Genomic DNA, 8,150 nt, shown 5'->3' on the forward strand with positions numbered 1-8,150 from the left:
CAAAAAGAAGTTATCAATAAAATCGGGGGAGTAGCTCTAAAGCTGCCAAGCTATGAATGTAAGGATGTAGGAATGGGATGTAGCAATTTGCACTATCTGGAGATGTATCGCACCTTCACACTTAAGAAAGATAAAGTGCTACAGGATTTGAGTCGACCCGTTCCGAACGAACAACATTATTCCCAAGCTAAAGTAAACACAACATAATTTGGAACATTGCTCAAAGGAGCTTGGATAAAAGATGATACCACAAGTCTATTATCAGGATAAAAGACCCAAACAGACATCTGATTTGAAGTGGATTCAGGAGCTGGGTGCTAGCAACACAACAATTATGCGGTTTTTCTTAAAGTAGCACTTGCAGTTCATTTCATCAGGACCTGAACCTGGTTCCAGGGACCGTCATGGCTGGGGGAATTCATTTTTTCCTGTTGTCTATCCATCCATGTGGGACCAGACTCATTTTCAGCCCAAGATTTTCTTGCTTCATACTGGCCTAAGAGGCTATTTTGAACTTTGATCAGTTCATTGTTTATTACGTTTACCAACCATCCCCAGCTCTCACTGCCCAAAAGAAAAACACTCCAGCTGATGAGGAATTTTCCCATTTCTCCCAATTAGCCACCACAGCTAGTGGGGAATGTCCCCATAACACTGGCTAACATTAGAAAGAAGTTATAATTCATAAAACAGACGGTACAAAAACACTAGCATTACCCCTCCGTGCTGATTCCCACCACTGTTTTGCATTGTATTTGTGATGTTGAATGAAATGTATTGGAGAATCAAATCATGCTCCTGTCTACTCTGTCTGCTTTTTTAGCCTGTTTAAAAAAAGCTGTAGGGAGAGATAGCGTTTGACTCAAGGATGACCTGATTCAGACTTAGAGGGCAAAGGTCAAGGTCAAAGTGACCTCACTTAAACAAAAAAAAAAAGCTCATAATGCTACAATTTCACCCAAATATAGGATGAAATGTGTGATAAACACTCCTTATACATTAAGTGTTCAACCGATTGAGTGTTTAGTAATTTGTTGTAACCCCCCCCCCCCCACGCCGCCAATCACCCGGCATCTATGGTTTTTGCTCTGCTGAACTCTAAATCTCATTTGTAACAGTAATGAGAGGTTTCTGTCAGCGGCCCCATGATATCTCTCCTCTCTGCAGAGTTACACAGCCTCATCACATCCTGTATTGGTATTCAACCGCTCTTGCGTTTTTCCTCTCATTTCACATGGTTGTTCACGTATCAGGCTCTTTGAATGGATGCTTTCAAGCAACCTATTTACTGATGTCTTGTGTATCTAAATGCAAATGTTTAGAAAGTGGTTGTTCCTATGCTGGAAGAAGAGCCAGCTGAGCAGTCTGTGTGATTGAAGCTGCGGCCATCCATGACCCTATAATGACCTGTCTAATAAAGTCACTTATCCTTTAGTCAGCAGGGTCTGTTCCCTCTCACACCATGGAAGGAGATTGAAGTGGGTTGTGCAGTGTAGAAGCATCTGCATGTTTCTTTACTGTTCTCAGGTTTCCGTCACACCTGACACCTGTGTTTCACTGAATAGCCAAGCAACGGGATACAAAACAGCATATTTTTCTTTTTACAAGCACAGCTCCATTTAATTACACATTCTTCAAGATTAAAACAGGTTCAAATGGCAGAGCTGAACATCTGAACCTGTTTTGGACCGGTAATGGGCCGGCACCAGTTTGTAGTGCACCAGTGGTGGAGGGTCGAGTGTTTGATTTTCCAAGCAGAGGCTGCTCCTTTGAAGGGAACCTTTGAGTCGAGTAGCAGCCCGTGCTCTCTTATGTTCTTGAGTGTTTATAATTTCTTCACTCACAGGAGGCGTGTGCTGACTGTTCAGATCTCCATTCTGGAGTCCAGATTGACGATAAATGAAATATTCAGAAGATCTCAGTGCAAACAGGACAGCACAGTTCTCCGGCAGACTTGGTAATCATAAAGTTCACCCTTCTATTAGAAAATCGGGCATGTGACAGAAGCAGTGTCTGTCTCATGCTCTCCGTCCAGCAAGCGGGCCCAGCTGGCTTTCTGATGCATGTCTCCATCCACCGGGAAGAGAAGACAGCGTACAGCAGGCACTGGCACAGCAGCCAGGCAAAGCTTTGCTCCTGCACACAGCTTGAACCCCAGGTGCAGACAGCAGAGCCCCCCACCTCACACCTCACTGACTGTAGGTCAACAGCATAAACTAAGCCAGATTTGAGCAAATTTGTTCATCTGGAGCTGGTTGTTGCTGGGTCTGTTTTCCACAGCAGGTTTTTATTTATTTATTTGTATTAATTCTTTGTTTGGTCATGACATTATCAACGAGATGCAAAATCTCCCCTTTCCATGGAGTCCTGGTCAACATGGCGGCACATACGGTTCCATATGCAGCAGTTACACATAAATCTGTACGAGGCAAGAGTGAAAGAAGAGAGGCGTAAACAGGTGTTAGATGTTAAACAGCAACATGGTGCTCTGCTTTTCATAGAGAAAAATGAATGAACAGAATCCTTTTTTTCAGTTAAAAATTCCTACTCATCCCACATGATACAGCTTATCGGTTTCCTTGTTTTTCTTCTTCAGTTGTTGACTATAGTTTGCCTCAATTTAGCTGTAATCGCTCTAAAATTCTGAAACATCCAAAAAAAAGTGTTTTATACTGACGACAGACGTTAAAAAGGTTTCAGTTTGGTGATAAGTAAAAAAAAAAGAAGAAACAAGAAACTCAAGATGAAGTATAAGATTAAGTGAAAATTAGCACAGTCCTTTGCTGTCCCATCCTGGTCGCCCCCCGGTTGGGTTAATGGCTTTGCGTTACAGGGGTTGTCAGGGAGGCCTGTTTCTTGACTCACTTGGGCCTGGTCTGGCCCAGCTCCGGCCCTGTTTTGGCCCAGCTCCTTGTGCTTCCAGCACACTTTCAGCTTTTGTGAAAATAATTATTCATCCATCCATTTTCTACTGCTTATCCTGTTAAGGGTCATGGGGGACTGCAGCCTATCCCAGCAGCCTTTGGGTGAGAGGCGGGGTTCACCCTGGACAGGTCACCAGTCCATCACAGGGCCACCACACACAAACAACCATTCACACTCACAGCCACACCTACGGTCAATTTAGAGTATCAATCAGCCTCGTCCCCTCTTGATGTCTTTGGACTGTGGGAGGAAGCTGGAGTACCAGAGAGAACCCTCACAGGAACAGGGAGAACATGCAGACTCACACAGAAAGATCCCATGCTGGAGCCAGGGCTCGAACCCGGAACCTTCTTGCTGTGAGGAGACAGTGCTGACCACTGCACCACCGTGCCACCCTGAAAATAAATATCTAATGGTATATTTATGCTGGAATAATAATGTCAGATTATTAGTGTATGACAATTACCGCTCTGCTATCATACTATCCTCTGTCAAACAATGTCACACACAAAAAAGAAGTAAAAAGAAGAAAGGCTCTCTATATGTGGACCAAGATCACTCTTTAGGTTGGTCCAAAATTTGACCACTGCCCTTAACTATAATCCAAGGTGCCTTTCACCCCTTTCCGTAGTGGTTCGGACCAAACAAGGCAGTTATGACACAGGCTGTTCCTCTCACTTTTATCTCACATCGTTTTGGTTCTCAAAGTAGTTTGATTTCCTGAATGATTCAAGCGTTAATCCTGCAGTTCTTCCCAACCTACAGTGAACGGACAGGTATTGTCAGTGCAAGATGACCTCAAGTGACAGGGAACATGTTAAAAGATCTTGTTTAATCGCACTTTGCATTTCCAGGAACATCTCACCATGGTAGAGAATTATAGTGTTATTTAAAGATGACATCTTCCATTAAAGTAATTACTATATGTCATAGTTTATTGATTAAAACTGAGCCACAGCATGAAGTAATTTGGATGGAGCCACATGAAGCTCGTCTCTGACAAGCTCTGATCCAAATTAGTCTCTGGTTTTAAATCACTGCCAGAAGATGCTGGTCGCAATGTTTTCATGATTGGCTGCTTTGGTGTTTTGTTTTGTTTTTGCTGTTTGTTTGTTTTTGTTTTTTGTAGGTTTTGGAACAAGAGGACGTTTTAACATTCACCTGCTGAAAAAGGCAAATTTCTCTGTGCTCACGGCTGATTTTTTTATTACTATTGTGGAAATATTGCGGGAAGAAACCAGGAAAGATATTCCCAGATTCTGGATTTGTAAGCATCCAGGTATGTAATATGAGTGGCTAAAATTAGCTAATTTTGTACAGAGAAAAAAAAACCAAAACCTGACAGTAATTATCATTCAAGACCAGAGTGACTCATAAGTAGTTCATTAAAACATGTCCGAGGGTTATCTTGAAACACTAATAAGATTTCATTTGGTGAGTTTTGCAGTGTATATTTGTTGATGTCTGTGTTTACATGTTCACATTTAGAGCTGGAATTAATTTTGAATTTGCTTTTGGCACAGGATTTGGACGATAAAAATATTTACGTGTGAAGCTCATGGATATGTTTGATATTAAAATTATAATTTTTTTTATTTTTAAGTGGTTAGATTTTCAGGTCAAAGCTGCACACTGAAGGAATCCACATGTACAAAAACATTCCATCAATGTCTTTCAAAAGGAGTTGTTGCTTATTTAAATCCAGCATTTCAACTGATTCCAGTGATTCAAGTAGATCCATGATTCCCAAACTGGGTTAAGTTTACCCCTGGGGAAACCCACATTTATGTCAGGGGGGACGCCAAAAAATCTGTAGTATCCTCTAAAATTCCTCCTAAAATAAATCAGTGTTACATTTTCCTCTCCCACATTCTGCAAAGACCTACTCTGTCTCTTCCTCTGATGGAGTCTGACTCTGAACCATCTCGCTCCACATGATCAGAGTCAGAGTACAGCGTGGTGGGTCTTCTGGTGGATGCAGATCCAGTATGTCCAGTTCCTCCTGGGTCAGACAAAATAAGGCCCTTTAGCACCCAATTGCTCAAATATGTATAAATGGATGAAAGTTCTCAATATCTCCTGCTCCGACGCTTCCAGTGCCACGTCTCACAGCGTTAATGTCAGCTGTGCTAGCTTAGCCACCGGAGCTGCCAGCACCATCTGTGGAGGTAGAGGGGCATACAGCAGGAGGCACCAACAAATGGATTCTGGGTATCATCACACCTATCTGATGTAGTGGAGTCAGTGGTAAAGAGGTTGGAGTCCATTTTATTGTTTTTAACTCGTAGGAGCCATTTCTGTCACATCGCAACCAGATGAGATGCATTTTAAAGCCGCTTGAGAAAAGAGTGTACATTTTAATACCATTGGAGGTATTATTTTTGTTCGTTCTCCTTTCTTTAATACTCAAAATAGGACTGATTAACTCTTTCACTGGTCAAAATGATACCGCTCTTTTAATTTTGGCTCTCAATGTTACCAGAGGGGCATCTGAATGACCTACAGCGAGCAGAAGGACACGGAGCCAAACCCCTCTAATTTCATTATTGTCACAGAAATCAGTTATTGGAGGCTCATCTTGCTTACATTTTTTAATGGTATTTTTTTTTTGTTCTGCATCCCACTACTCTTTTTTTTTCTCTCTTTAACCCTCCAGACCTCACCAGGCTAAAACCTTCTTTGAAAGTCCTATTTTAAGTCTCTTTCTTTGTAGTGCTTTTTCTGTGCCATTGAATTTGGTTTAATGACAAACACACATACACACTCGCTTTCTCTGGCACTCAAACACACACGCGTGCGCACGCACACACACACACACACACACACACACACACACACACACACACAAACACACTTTGTGTCAGTCAAAATGCTGTCCAGATGTATTTTTTTTAACATTGCACAATGCATCTTTCTATCCATCCATTCATCTTATTAAATTAATGTCTGTTCTTTTCTCCATCTCTAAGTCCAGATTAGTCCACCATCCATTAATCTCTCAGTTTTCTCTGTCTCTCCCCCAAAGCATTTGCTCTGTCCGTCTATTAAATTATCACTCTGTCTCTCAGCAGCCCAACTCTCTCTCAGTTCGCCCATCCCTCCCACGGCTCCCGCTCTCTCTTAAAATATTCATTGATGTCTTAAACACTTTTTATGTCTGTTGGACACACACCTCCTTAACTCTTTCACTGCTCTCTTCATACTGAAGACATACACCAAGTAGCGAGGAAATCATTCTGAGAATATGTCTTCACACAATTTATCATTTTAGTGGTACTGTACCAATGCAAGTTTGGTGCTTTAGTGTCATTTATGGGATTTTTACAGCAGTCATCTTTTTTTTCTTCTTTTTTTTTCAGGTCCTAACACCATGGCTTTTATGTGATTATGTGTTGTACTAAAATTAGCAAAACAAAATGTTTTGTGCAGCTCTGATCATGCCACAACCTCAACAACAGCGTGCTGCAGAAGAAGCTGACAATACTTGAGATAGTGCACGTGAAAAACAGTGAAAAAGAAATGAATGCCTGAATTTGAAAGGTCACATTTTTCAAAATGCGTCCACTCCGGTTGGACTGCTCACCCTGATGCTTCATGTCAGAAAATAGCTACTTTCGAGCCTGTTTACTGTTGCTGGTGCTGAAAAAAATCCATCTTGACACACATATTACACCAACTTCATTAGTTATTTATCTCTTCTCTCTTTCAACGGTTGAGATAAAAGCCGCAAGTCCCTGCTTTCCCCGCGTCGCCTCTTGACATGAGATCTCATTTAGGTCATTAGTGGGCTGAGTAAATTTCAGCCAACCTGCACAACGCTGCCTAATAAGAGCTGCCCATTTCCCTGACCATGGTTCAGTGGACATGGCTGAGCAGTCAAATCACATCAGAGTTATTTATAAAGCACTTGTCACAAAATTATTTGTCACTGTGTGCTTCAAAGAAAACAAAGGGCAAACCAACAGATATTAAAATAAGGGTTGGAGGATGCAAGTACACAGTGATGCACTCAAGTCGTTTCTTACAAGTCCAAGTCAAGTCTCAAGTCTCTTGTTCTTTTTTTTTTTTTTTAATGCTTCTCTAAATTTAGTAATTACCCTGATTCCCCATGTGAGTTCTTGTACCCTCTTGTCAGTCTGGGAAGGGTGTAGACTACTACGTCTATTTTGATAAATGTGGAGTTACCAAACTCTGTTCTCAAGCGTCCGAATCCAAGTCTTATCAAGTGCCACAAACTAAGAGCAAGCTTACACGTAGCCAATGCAGCTGAGCTAACGCTGAACATGTATGCTAACTCCAGTGTTAACTTGGATTAAAACAAGTCAAATCAAGTTTGGACGGTTTGTCAGGTGCCTGATGAAGTTTGATGTGGTCAGTCCACCATCTTTTATTTTGACATCACAAAGACTGCATGTCTTGTTTGCGCCTTTTCTTTCTTTGCAGCAAAAAGTAATGACAAATGGCAGAGGTGGCCTACTCAAGCTTCAAGTACTCTCAATTAGGTGCTTTGAGCTCACACAAAGCTTCCCTCCCCTCTTACATCGCTTCTTTGTGACTCCAGAGGTCAGAAAGAGCCAACAGCAGACATTGAGCTTTGAGCTAATAGTGACTGATGGCTCACAACAGAAAAACTGTTCAAAAATGTCAGTTAACAAACTCTCAAGCACGTACGGAATAATCCAGGCCGTCTTTATTAAGCTGGGAACAAACATGCGCAGCTGGCATGTTGAGTAGAGCCAACTTGTTGGTACTTCAGAGTTTGACATTTTTGGACAGTTTTGCTCTTGCTAGCAGAGGCGGCAGTCACCTCTTAGCTTCAAGCTAAACATACATGGCTTCAGCACTCTAGAACATGCAAAACTAAGAAGCTGCAGAGACAATAAGGGCCGGTGTGCATGGGTGTGTGTGTGCTCTCGAGCTGAGGGGAGGACTGACATAGAGACCTGCATCATTTGAACGGAAACAACTGCACTTAAAAACACAGAGAGTTAGAAAACAGGAGAAGGAACAATGGATTTTTACAACATTAGAACTTTGGGAAGAGCTATGTACTGATGTGTTTTTCCATTTCAGACCTTTTCTCCACCTTCTCCGCTACATTGAACCAGTTTAGTCACGTGTGCTGAACAATAACAAATGGCTAGAAATAGAATGACATTAAGCCAATAATGCCGTAAATGAGTGTGTCACATCAGGTATTTCAACTCTGTGAACTGTGTTATTTG

This window comes from Aulostomus chinensis, chromosome 12 (assembly GCF_037954235.1).
Source record: "Aulostomus chinensis isolate RoL2024-O1b breed Wild chromosome 12, RoL_Achi_v1.0, whole genome shotgun sequence".
NCBI classification, from domain to species: Eukaryota; Metazoa; Chordata; class Actinopteri; order Syngnathiformes; family Aulostomidae; genus Aulostomus; species Aulostomus chinensis.